Below are 14,305 nucleotides of genomic sequence, written 5' to 3' on the forward strand. Positions count from 1 at the left end.
CAGGCCTCAAGGGGGGATGTTGAGAGGATGGGCCAGGCTCTGCTCAGTGGTGCCAAGTAATAGGACAAGAGGCAACAGGCAGAAACTGATGCACAAGAGGGCTCTACATGAACACAAGGAAGAACTTTTGTACTCTGTGTGTGACTGTGAACTGTAACAGGTCACGCAGAGAGGCTGTGGAAACTCCTTCAATTGGAGATATTCAGGGACCATCATGCATGGTCTGCATTAGGAAGATCCTTCTTGAGCAGGGGTGCGATTAGCCCACCAGAAATCCCTTCCAACATTAACCATTCAGTGATTCTGTGACACAGTCTGCTCAGCTCAAGATTTTTGTGAAGCCCAGATCTGGTTTTATTGCTTTATGACTAGTCATGTCATTGATTCCAAAGGTCAGTTAAAATATAATAGTATATAACTGTAGTGTATAACATTCTAAAGTCAGATAGTCTTCATATAGAGAGGTTTCAAAGGCAATTTTGGAAGACTAATGATTTTTTAAATCTAAAGAAAAAGAAACATGCTTGCATATATATTTGAGGAAGGAAACATTATAAAAGTCTGTACATATGTGCATATATGTTAATGTATACTTATCCTTGTGTGTGCAATTTATTAAACACATACTATTTTCTTTCACCTCACCCTGTCTTCATCTATAATTTAATATGTGCAAGGAGTCTGCACTTATGTAGTAGTGATAGATTCATTAATCTAATATTTGTCCTAGTTCTCTATCTTAGTTCTCTTCAAAATGAAAGGGCTACCTAGGCTAAAATCAGATTCCTAAAGTCTATCTTCAGTTTCTGGTCACCTATATTGTCAGAATGGGTCTATTTACTATACCTGTTTTGCATGCAAACTAAATCCTATAAGAACAGGCTAACTCAGAAAATGTTGCTTCTGTATTACAGAAATTATTCATATTTTCTGTTATTGCTGTTACTTAGACAAATGTCAATGGAAATCTTCAAATGGTTGAGATATGAGAAGCTGACATTTAATAACTGACATAATTAAAGAGTTAACTTTACAAGCCCCACACTCCTACCCTTTGCTCTTCCCCCATATTCACACAGATTCTGAAAGCAAGAAAATAAAAAAGAGGATATTATTAACAATATTAAATTTCAAAAAGTAGTGAAAAATCTAGGAACAAGAAAATCTAGGAACAATTAGTGAAAATCTAGGAACAAGAGACGTACATGGTGCTGCTGCCTTAAAAAGTGACCAATCTCTCTCTTCTACAGATATCAGGTAGGAGGTCGTTTCAGAGTTGAAAGGTGCATATAAAGAGAAAGGAAACCAACACTCCTCACAAATGAAAAAATACAATTTTAACTAAGCATGGACCTAAACTCTTCAACTCAGCTTCTATGAATCTGTGCTTCATAGATTGTAGCAGGAATTATGAATTATACAAGAAGAAATAAGTACCGTACAGTGCTGTCACATCTTCACCTCATCACCAATATTTTGATTGCTTGACTTATCAGGAGATCTTAATACCATTTAAGTCTTGCTATATAATAATATAAGCATTTTGGAGAAGTCCCACAGGGCTGTAACTAAGTTAAGATAATGACCTTTCTATTTTTCAGAAAAAATGTGGGTGCTTTTTGACCATCACAGTAAGATATATCACACAGTAAGATATATTACACAATCTAAATATCTTGGGTGTAATATGAGTTCAAATAAATTCAAATTTCCTGCTATGTTTACTGTCACTCAGCCTCATGTATGTTACATTCACGATTTACAGGTATTTGAAGGAACATGCTTTTTTATCTAGAGAAATAAATTTGCTAAGTTTATAGTGAGCTCAAAGACAACATATGAGACATGACAAAAGAGACAGGTGGTGTATGGCACTATGCCAGTAGTAAAGAGATGCATCTCATTAGTTTGTATGTGGTTTTAATCAAATCATATACACAGTGCAGAATAGTGTGGAACACTCTCAAAGAGTGACTGCTCTGAAAAATACATCAGATAGAGTACATGTCTCTTGAGGGGTGCTTTCCTTTTTTTGACCAAATGTTCTTATGCATTTCTTAAAATCATCTACAATAATGTTTTGTTGGCTTTTTTTTAGTAAAACAAATAATGAAAATAATTTTCCAGACATGATGCAGGAAAAGACATCAGGTAGTAAAGTCTAGAGTTGTGGAAGAGATCTTTCCCTTAGCACAGTATTCTTCTGCACAAGAAGTGCATTCCAGAGCCTTCTCATTCAGAGTCATCAGCCAGGAGTCCTGTGGGTAGGTGGCTTACCTCATCTTGCAAGTGACCTGACATTCCATGTACTCTGCACAATGAAAAGTACTTGCATATTTGGTGGATTTATGAAGGTAGAAGAAGTGATAACTCTAGATGAAAGGTCACTGCACAATGCTTAGAGATTTTTATCGTTGGAATTCATATATCTTCATTGCCCTTCTAATAACCTAAAGGCGTGTTTTCATCCTGGCTGTTGAGAAACAGCCTGCAAGAGAGACCATGAGTTTGTTCACACATATTTACTGATCTGACATTGATGTCTAAGACATACTCTCACTCTTGATTATTTAAACTCTTCTGTAACTACATGCAAGGAAATTATTCACTCTGTCTCTGCATTGTGTTTTTGTTTTTAAAGTCAGGATGGCACAATCCCTAAATGTAGTCTTAGGATGGAATATTTTGACTTTATTTGGAGGAAATGTTACATTTTATTTTAATTAATAGCTAAGATTTATGAAACTGACATTTTAAATAGAGCAGCCTGGAGCCTGTTTTTAGTCTTGAGATTTGACAGCTGAATCATACTGGAAAACTCCCACCGTGATTACATATTTTGTAGAGTGAATTTTATTACAAAGGAAATAATTTATTTTTGGCACAGTTCTAGTAAACTGGAGTTATTGTAACACAATTCCCTATCTGTCTTGTGTATTCCCCATTCATGACTACCGATGGTTAAGTTGATTGCTTATGAATTTGTTTTATTTTTGGCCCAGAGGGATTTGAGTCAGAAGGGAACCCTTGGAAAAAAAAAAACCAAACACATTTCCCTTTCACTTGCAGCAGCACCCCTGGAGATCTTGTGTCTTACAGTAACTTGATCTAGAAGGGAAAGAGTTGCAGAAATGCTCCTTCAGCTTTGCAGACAGAGACCCCTAAGGATATAATTTGATTTATAATTAGTATCTGCAATGTTCAGGAATCCTTACCCAGTGCAATTCCATCCTACTTACAGTCTTCTCTGACTTTTAGATTAATTTCAATTCAACTATCTTATTTCTTCTATGCATTTTACTTTAGTGAAAATGTTTTAATTTTTGTGTACAATACACAAATGCCACTAAGCAACAGTTTTGGATTAAACAATAAATTCAATCCACTTGAAAAAAAATAAATAAAAAGGTGCAAATATCACACTAATTCTAGATCTGACACAGTGTTACATGAAAACTTTAGAGATAATGTTGACATTCATGGGCAAATTCAAACCTTATTAAATGGGAGCAATTGAGGTCATAGTTTTGTCCTTAGGACTATACTGTCTCAGAAGCTCACCGGGATTTTAATAAAATTATAGATATAAATTGAGAAAATTTGTACACAGCAAATGCAACCTAAAGGAAAACCATGTGGTTTAAGTTCTGTTCTTTTTGTAAAATAAAGATCTAAAAGTTTTGTCTCTGTTTATTTAGTTTTATTTGTTTAATTTATTTACTTGTTGTTCTTCTTTCTTTTATTCTAATGCTGTGTGTATTTGAGTAAAATATTCATCTTTATGAATTAATCAGGGAAAAAAGTTAGCAAGGAAAGGAAAATATAGGAAATATTCCTGAGTTACATCTCTGTATCATGAAGATTAAATAGAGTTAAAATGAGAAAAGGATTATTTTCTTTAAATAAGGTCAGTACTAAAAATCACTTTCCCAGCTCTTTGAGAACATTCTACTTGAAGATTTTTTTTGTATTTTGTGAGAAGAATTTTATACTACAAATAATTTTTTTTTGCTTTTTCTTGAAATTATATTTAATCTCTATGGCACTGTGCTGACCCGATATCTTACAGAATACTTTTACTAGCCAAAACAGGAAAGAAGAAAGGACATTCCTTCAATCAATTCCTCACAATAGAAATTCTGAGTCATGCTAGTGCCTCATTAGTAGAATAAGGAATTTAAAGAGGAAAATACATACAAAACATTATTTTATTTTCCAAAGGGATCTCTTAGCTGATATTGTTGCTGGTGTTTTCCCATAAATAATAGCCCTCTGCATTAAATACAGTTTTATGAATATTTTCAGTGAAGTTAATGTTGAAACAATTTCAGGACGCTCAGAATTGTAGTGGCTATCAATAATCTTTATTTGAGGAATTTTGGCCTAATTCATTTATATTGAAAACAGTGGCCAATCTGAAATTATTTTACAGGATTTAGCACAGGAAAGATCCTTCTGGGCCACCCATCCATGTCTCCTACTGTTGCAAGCAGAGTATTCTGAATCTCACTATTCTGATATTTTGCAGTGTAGTGTTTCTTCTACAGTTCACAGGCAATCACTTTGTCTTCATTCCTGTCACCAAATTTTCAGTGATGCTATATTTGATGATAAAACAATGTATCTGTTTATTATTATTATTATTATTATTATTATTGTTGTTGTTGTTGTTGTTGTTGTTGTTGTTGTTGTTATATCCATTATTTTTTATATGGGACTCTCCAACTACTTGTGCTGTGATGTTAATACTTTTCATAATTTCCCAGAGAATATGTCACCCAGACCATTCTAAGATCACATCTACACTCTTCATGTCCATGTATTGACAATTCATGCTAATTCCTCAATAGATTACCAGTTGGATTTTTGTTAAAATCTGATTGCAATAGAATTTACTGCATAAATACTGGTAGCTAGAAACACTATTTTGCACTTTCTTTTATAGATGTTAATTCTGTTTGTCCTTATGGCTCCAGTCTTTGAAGTAATCCAAGATTTCTTTTATTTTAGTAACAGGGATGTCTCCAGATTTAATCCTGAGAACAATTACTAAGAATCTTTGAGCAAATATCTGCTATTTCAGCATCATTGCTAAGGTAAGTTCTTTCCAGGTCATCTACTAATGCCTATTTTTCCAGTTTCATTGACAATTTTGATTGTCCTGCTATTTCAAATACTCCACCCAACCTAAGTAGCTTATATTCAGTTAAATCCTATTGTCCACAAGACATCAAAGCAAAATATCAAGTTATTATAACACAATTTTGCTACAGAGTTCATGCAACTGGTTCTTTCCCTCCTGCAAAGTCTTTAATCAACTTTCCATTAATATTTGCATAAAAATTTTGAATATTTTTGAGATCAGATATAATGGGTTTGCATCTTTCTGTGTCTCATCTTTCTCTTTTCTTAACTATGGGCATTTCATGGCCTTTTCCATTATTCTGACTGCTTGACTTAATCAAAAGGATTTGCTATTTAACAGTCATATGTTACTTATTTGCAATCCAGGGCTGTAATTCTCACAACTGAATGCTTTAAATCCATTGAGATTTCTAATTCACTCATAGAGTCTCCCATTTTTATAACACCAGCTTCTTTTGCCAGGCTGTCATGCTTGCTAGAACCTAATTTTAATATATATTTTCTATAAATACTTTCAAATGAAAATTTTTATTTTATATTTAACTGAGAAATGTTAAATAAATTTCCTAGATAGTTGAGAATACATTTTTAAAATTGACCACATCTGTCTCACATCCATTTGAAGAACATGTTACTTTTTCATTAATTTAATTTTCAAAACTCAGTTCAACTTTTGCAATTCTTTCCCATAATTTTTGAATTTTGAGACATGACCTTCTCTTTTGCTCTGTAGGTATGAAGTGTGGCTGTATAGGGATGAGATGAGGAAGATCAAGGCAAAGCTGGACCTGAATTCAATAAGGGATACAAAAATAATGAAAAGGGCTTTTTACAGGTATGTTTACCTGGAAAGAAAGAAAAGAAACATCAAAGAAGGTGAACACCCCTGTTAAATAATGCTGGAAAACTGGTGTTAAATAATGCTGGAAAACTGGTAACAATGGACAAGGGGAAGGCTGAGGTCTCAGTTATCAAAGGCACTCTTCTTACATCTCTTGAGTAGATGGACAGCAGGATGGGAGCTGAGGGAACAACGAGTTTGCCAGTGTAAGTGAAGATGAAGTCCATGACCATCTGAGGAACCTGAATGTGCAGAAGTCTTTGGGACGCAATGAGATGCATCTCAGAGTCCTGAGGGAATTGGCTGATGTAGCTATCAAACACTCTGCATTGATTGTTAAAAAGTCATGGTGCTCAGGTGAAATCCCAGGTGACTGGAAAAAGGGAAACATTATACCCATCCTTAAAAAGGGTAGAGAAAGGAGGACCCTGGGAACCATCAGCTGGTCAAGCTCATGTATCTGCATGGGAGAATCATGAAACAAATCCTCCTAGAAGCTCTGCTAAAGCACATGGAAGACAGGGACGAGATTTGGGATAGCAAGCACAAGCCTCACCAAGGACAATTCCTGCCTGACCAACCTAGTGAGCTTCTGTGATAGAGTGACTATGTCAGTGGACAAGGGTAGGGCTACAGATGTCATTTATCTGGAATTCTGTAATGCCTTTGGCAATTCCCCATGACATCCTTCTCTCTAAATTGTAGACAGATGGATTAGAAGGGCAGCCACTAGGTGGATAAGAAATTGGCTGGACAGTTGCATCCAACTGGTCAAAGGCTCCCTGTCCTGATGAACATAAGTGGTGCATCTCAGAGATCCATATGGGAAGCAGCCTTAGTTAATATCTTCATTAACAGCATAGACAAAGGGATCGAACACACTGTCAGCAAGTTTGCTGATACCAAGCTGAGTGGTGCTGTTGACACTTCTGAAGAATGGGCTGCCATCCAGAGGGACTTGGATAAGCTCAAGAAGTAGGAAATCTCAAAAGTTTAACAAGAACAAGTGCAAAGGGCTGATATGGGGTTGGGACAATCTCCAGTTAAAAACCAGGATGATGATGACCATGATGAGGGGAAATAGTTTCAAACTGAAAGACAGTAGGTTAAGACTAGGAAGGAATTATTGTTAGGAAGGAATTATTTACAGGGAGTGCTGAGGCACTGAACAGATTAAAAGGCAAAGCAAAGAGATTTAAAAGGCAAAGCATTCAGATTTCCGTGATAGGGTAAAGCCAAAGAACAGATCATAAGTGAGATGGATGTTGGTCTCCAGTACTCAGGAAGTCTTCCAGATCAATAGATTCTCTCTTTAACAATCAGTTTAACAGGAAATGCCATTTTAAGTGACACTGACTTGTAAACAAAAAAGGCTGAAAATATTAATTACAATGTGGAGTCTGACTGGTCAGATTTTATTGACAAGAACAAAACTTAGCAATGCTGTACACACATTCTTGAGAAGACAAGAACATTATGGCGTCTTGTAATTTTAAAATAGTGATTTGATTCTAAGCAATCTCAAGGACATAAAAAGCAGAAATGGAAAAAAGCACATGACTGCAGAGCTCATGGCTATGTGGGACTATACTAGATGACACACTGAAAGTGTGGCTAAAGTAGGATCAATTTGAAAAACATAAAAATGTGCCAACCAAGTAGGAAAAAATAAGAGAAATATAAACTAATTATCTATTACATTTGCACCTAAAATCTGTGTAAATAAAAATGTTTCAAAATTTGTAAGAAAGAGGTTGAATATGATAATATAAATTTCAAAAAATGTAACTTCAAAGCTTTTGAGTGTTTGGAGAACAGAAGTTAAGGAGAGGAGTCTAAAATTACTGTTTTGAGGTCTATAGGTTGAACATGATCCTTCGGTTCTTCAAGAGCACAAGGTAGACAAAACCCAGAAATTTTGAATTCACTTCAGATATAGCAGGATTAGCTGCATCAGGAAACATAACCTCCATTATGAACCCACATAATGAGAGATAAACTTCTTAATGATATGCTATATGTATATAAGTATATTGTATGTATATTAAAATAAATGTATGCATTCTGCATAAGTGATTTATAAAAGCAAAATAACTGTACTCTCCCTGCATTTTCATGGTACTGCTCTCCTTGTACCAACCTACATCTGCAGGTAGATGAACAAAACATATTAGTGGGGTTTTAAAATACTAATTTTATGGTCATAGTCACTCCTGGTGTGAAGAGTAGTAAGTCATTCACTGAACATAAGGCTATTGTGATAAACAGTAAGGGAAAGTATAGTCCTTACAAGTTCATATTATTTTGGCATTTAGTGGATACAACAAGCATATCACAAAATAACATGAATCAAAGGAAAGAGATGAACTGGTGGCAAGGAAATTGATTAACACAATAAGAAAATAAGCAATCTGTCTCTATGGATTGAGCTTATTCCCAAATAGTTCACAGATTTTATGTTGTCTGCCATATTGAAAAAAATCTAAAAAAATTTGATAGATGAATGGATACAAGACTAAGTGTGGGGCTTTTTTTCCAACTATGAATTCAAGCCTTATTTTGGTTTTGCATGGCCTCTGAATCCAACGTTGGTGTATTTTTAACTGAATTCACATGATAATCACCAAACAAAGAAAATAGATGAATTTGGTTAGCTGTATTTTACAGTCTTGTTATTTTCCACTGCCCATTATGAGCTGCATGGGTTCCCAAAATTCCCACTCCTGTTTTTCTGTTCAAAGGAAATGTAGTCTGATAGGCATCCAGAAAACAGGATCTCTTCATATACACACAGTGGTTAAAACTGACAAATTTTTAAACCTTTTACAGCAAGTTACATTGTTCATACTTTTGCTAGCACATAGTATTTGTAGCCTACAGTGTCCTGTACAATATCAAATGCATAACAGATGAGATTTACACCTTATGATGTGAAAGAAACAGTAAATGTGCCACTGAGTGGAAACATCCAATCTGTAGGTGAAAGAACTGACCATATTTTAAAGTTGAATGAAAAATATATCTCAAGTTGGTTTGTTTTTCTGTTTTTTTTGGTGTTTTGTTTTTTTTTTTTTTTTCTGATTGAATGAAGAATTTAACTTTTCAGCTCTGTTTTTCTTAAACTGATTCCTGTTTGCCTTCATGGAAAAAAAATACATAATAAATATTAGAGCTTTTGGCACCCAGGTACCAAAATATTTAGCAACTCCCCCCACCAAAACCTGAAACCTCCTAGGAGAAGATTCAATGAAAATTGAAAGGGAAACTATTTCCATTAAGCATTTGTCTGAAGAAAGCAGTATTGCCTTGCCATTTTTTTGTAGCACATGTAAATGTATTTTACTGCACTTTTTATAATGAATCCAAATAAGACTATTTTCCTGGTCCCCATTACCATGCTTGATGACAATTCTTTAAGTCCCACAGATTAAATCCTAAAAATGCAGGAGAACTTTAATTACCATGAAAAGAGAGTTTTTCTAGTCCAAACCACCTTAATTTTTTAAAATTTCTCAGATAGGATTAATGACACATTCATATTGTTGAAGCTTGGAGATAACCTGCACATCAGAATGTCTTGGGAAAATCAATATGTAAACCACTGCAATTTTTACAAGGACAGCCAGTATGTATTCCTGCTAGCCCACATTCAGAAAACTCTAACCATTATCTATCTGCAGATAAAGGGGAAAAAAAGGAGGGATAAACGCATGGAAAGTGCATCTAAGTGAAAATGGCTAAATTTTGCAGCTTTATAAATATTGAAAAAAAAACCCTTACAATGGGAAAATGTTGGGCACTTTGCTAAACCAGTTTATCTAGTTAATATTTTAGGACACACGTTTAACTAACAGAAAGGCATTGACGCATCTTAGGTATCAACAAAATCCCAAAGAAGAAAGTGGTTGGTAATGTCCATGAGTATTTTGCATAATTTTTTATTTAATACTGAGGGATATCTTAAATACATCTCTGTAGGAAATCAGGAAATTAATTAGCTCATAGCCACCTCTGTCAATACCCATAGGTATGAACTCCACAGAATACCAGCAGCATACACATCCAAAATATACAGAACATTGAAAGTTTCTTAACATGTTTTTAGCACTATGTATCTCCCCATCTTCACTATCCAAACTGTTGAAAAGTTCTGTAAAAGTAAGTTTGTGCAAGTCTTCAGAGCTTCAGGTATTCCCATTAATTGACACTAACATTTCAGACCTAAGGTTTAATGTGTCAGTCCCCAGAGAGGCTTCTGTCAGCATATTCCAGGTGAACAGCCATTCACAGGAGGGGAACAAGTGAAGGACAACAAAGAAGCAAATGAAAAGTCCACCCATTTATGTCAGCCTGTCTCTGCAGTCATTGACCTTAATGGAGAATGCCTCTAATTATTTTGATAAATCTATATTACCTCTACAGAATTATAATTGCAACTATGTTATCTTTCTACAACAGCTAAAAATTTCCATTTCCATGTTTATAAAATAAGGGATGGTGATGACATAGTGAGAAGGGCTAGTTTTGCCGAGCTTTGATATTGTACAGTCTAGCAAACAAATAGGAATTTAAATAGTGTAAAATCACTGGTGATTTTAACTGGACTATACTCAGGATAATTACAGTAGCAATTAGACTACACAATAAAGTAAGTGGGAATGGTAGGTTTTTTGTTGGCCCTTTCTTATTGTGATGCTTGTTTGGTTTTCTCCTAGAGCAATATTACTAATACCAGAACTTTTTGAAGAGCTGGGTCTGTTCTCCTTTTCAGGCAGCATTCACTCCATGAAAAACAATAAACTCCAATGTCACTGAAGCCAATTACACTGGCTGCTAACTTCAGTATAATTTAAATATCATCCAGTATCAGTTATAGACTAACATTAGATTTTTCTACTCTGAAAAGTGTTGCATTCATATGGATGTCATCTATTTTTTGCTATTACTAAGAGTGAATTTTTTTCTACAGAGGACCATTGAAGATAACTGCCCAGGAGCAACAAGGAAGGAAAGGAGAAAATTACTTTAATATCATGGGGTTACTACTGGAAATCCAAATACAGCTGAGTGACTTCCATGTGCCATTCTATTTCAGAATTGGGTTTAAAGTCATCATATATGTCACATCTGGTAGATAGATCTGCAAGGGACATCCTGTGTATTTCACAAATGATCTACATGAATGGCATTATTTAGAAAGAAAGCTAACTTTATCAAAGAAGATAACAAACTGATCTGCCACATTCTATTTCTGGAAAACTATGGTACATTTTATTACATTGTCCTTGTTTTGTATACCCAAAACCGCAGACAGAAAGACATTTCAAAAAAGAGCAAGACCCTATTCTACCCATTAGGCAAGTGGGATTTCTTGATGAAAAGAAATATCTATCAGGTCCAGGGATATGGATCATGAGGCTAGCCACACCTGTATAGTAATGAAAAACAGGTAATCAATGCATACATATCTATAGCTATATCTTAACAAGAATTTAATCATGCAGTGAAAAAAACAGTGATTTGCTCATTGCTATTATGGGCCTTGGGAAAAATAAGTGCTCATTCCACAAAATATTTTTTCTAAATTATTGTCTAAAATTCTAGGTCATGGCTCTTCATATTTATATTTACCCAAGCCAGGAAATTTTACCTTCTGATTAGATAAGAATCAATTTTTAAATTCACATGCTGTATTGCATTTCCTTATTGATGTTTAGCAGGTTTCTTTATCTTGTACTGTTATGTTATTGTGTTAAGGGTATTTGGTGAAAGACAGTTCCACAGGGTTTTAATTTAATGGTGACAACATACAGCTATGAGAAATAGTCAGGAAAAAAGGTAAATGAAATATTAAGGAGTTGCATATGGATTCAAAGAGGCCATATAAACATGTCAACACAGTTCCTATGAAATAATTATCAGCTTAGACTCATAAGCACAGCTACACAGTGTGCTAAAATGCTTGTGTACTTTTGATTTTTACAGGTGGCAAACTCATCTTCTTGCATTTAAGCACTAATTATGTACTTTGTAAGACTATATATTTCTATAAAGACAGAAAAACTTCAGGTATAAAAGGAACTTTAAGGTTTCCAATGCAATGTTCTTCCAGATACTTATTTCTACAGTATCCAATTTCAGAACTTTAAAACAGGAATCACTTGGATGTCTTAAAATCAGTTTATATTTTGTAATGTAATAAAAATAAAGCTCGGGAAGGAGGGGATGGTTAAAATCAGTATCAAATAGAACAAGACAGTGACTTAAATCTCCTATTTTCAGGATCTTATCTTTCCTTGTCTTTAGATAAGAGAGTAATAACTGCCTTTAGCAAAGTGGTAATAACTATACCAATACTGGAATTCCCAACAGCAGGAGTTTTGCCTCAGCAAATTAATATATTCAGGGCACAATATTTCTCAGATCTTAAGAAGAACATTGTAGGATAGTGAGGACAGGGCTGCCAGGCTTGCTGGGATTTTAGAGGTTTTTGTTTGTTGGTTTTGGGACTAGTTTTCTTCCTTGTTTGGATGATTTTCTGTCTTTGTTTTGTTTTTTAGTTTTCAGGGCTTTTCCCATACTTTTACTATTTTTTCCCCATGCTATTTTCCCTCTTCCAGCTTCCCTTTCCCCCTCCCAATGAAGAAATGCTTATTTCTGAGCCAGAGCTGCCTCTGGGCTATATCCAGATTTCTGTTGCACAGACTCCACCATCTCAGTGTGGAAAATAGTAATAATTCCCTGATTTTACTATTCTTTATTTCTTCCTTCACTAATTAAAATTGTCATCCTTTTGTTTTTTTATATGCTGTCTGTGCTGGTAAAACCTGCCTCAAAGTAATAATTTATTTTCAATTTATGGATTTTACAGGTCTGAACAATTTTGACAGTTTTACCACTAAATGCTAAATAAATGGATACTTATATAAAATACTAAACATATGGGATAGGTTTTCATTCCAGTTTGACCTGTTTGCTGCCTGAGGAAGTTTACGTCATTAACACACACTATGTTAAAGTTGACATTCCTAAGTGATCAAAGGGATAATGTAGAAATTATTGATTGAGCCATAACTGTTGAAAAATACTTTAAATCTTGAGGCAGAATTGAGAATATTAAAAAAAACCTACAAGAATTGAACATATGATGACCTGTAAAGCACTGATACTGTGATAATCACAAGGATTACAGATTGTATATTACTCTCCATTTCTAGAGAAAACCAAAAATCACCCCACTTTTCTTTGCTTTTGTGATCAGATTACCTGAAGGCTGAGCTCTCAGATAAATTTAAATTGAAAGGATATTGCAACCTTTGCAAATTTTGAACCTTCCTTCCTCCCTGCTGCTTTGTGTTGAGATAAAGAAAAAGAGCAAGGAAAAAATCCTGTAGAAGATTAACTGAAATAATATACTTCTATTTCTTTCACAAGGTGGCAATGGGCTGCTTGCTTTATTTTGCTATTTCATTTCACTTTGTTCACCTTTCACAAGAAAGATGAAATTTTGCAACCTTGCAGCCCCATCCATTTAACCTAGTTTAAGTGAAACCACCACTTCAGGGGGCGCTTATCCTGCAATAGGCTAAATGTAAAACAGACATAAATTATTCAGTTAAAAAGTCAGTGATATAGAAATAAAAAGTAACAATAATCAGACCTCTTTAATAGTGATTAAGTAAATTTACAAGAGAAAGGGGTATATGTAGACATCACAACAGATATGATGCTCCCTAAGAACTACCAACTAGTGAAACTGAAGATCCTGTTCTTTTCCTTTTTTTAGAATGGGCTTTATCTTAGAGTCTCACAAATTGAGGCAATAACTTCTGGGTTCCTTTTACAATACAGGGTTCATTTTAAAGACCCTCCTCCTTTCAGGGAAGCATAGCCAAGCTTTTCAGTTTGCTGATGGCTTTCTGCTCCACGTACAGCTGCCTGAGTGTTCACAGACACAATAACTGGGGCTGTAGCTGGGACAGAAAGGCAGACAGCTGTAAATCTAGCCAGTGAAAAAGAACATTCCCTCTCTCTCTACTCTTTCAAGATGAGGACAAGAGATTATTTACCCTCTCAAACTTTTGTCTTTTTTTATCAATATGTAATTATAAAAACTGTGAAGCAGACTATCCACTGTATGCTGTTTGGCTTGGAGTGCAAGTGGGAAGTTGCTGCAGCACTACTGTTGACACTCAAGACTAATCTATGTATGCACAGTATTTAGAAAAAAGAATAAATTCATGGCATGTTGTGTCAACAGTAGTATCAAGAAAGGACCAGAAGCATGGGGTCTTCCTTGTGGTAGAACCAGACAGAGGG

Source organism: Lonchura striata, chromosome Z (assembly GCF_046129695.1).
Source record: "Lonchura striata isolate bLonStr1 chromosome Z, bLonStr1.mat, whole genome shotgun sequence".
Classification (NCBI taxonomy): Eukaryota; Metazoa; Chordata; class Aves; order Passeriformes; family Estrildidae; genus Lonchura; species Lonchura striata.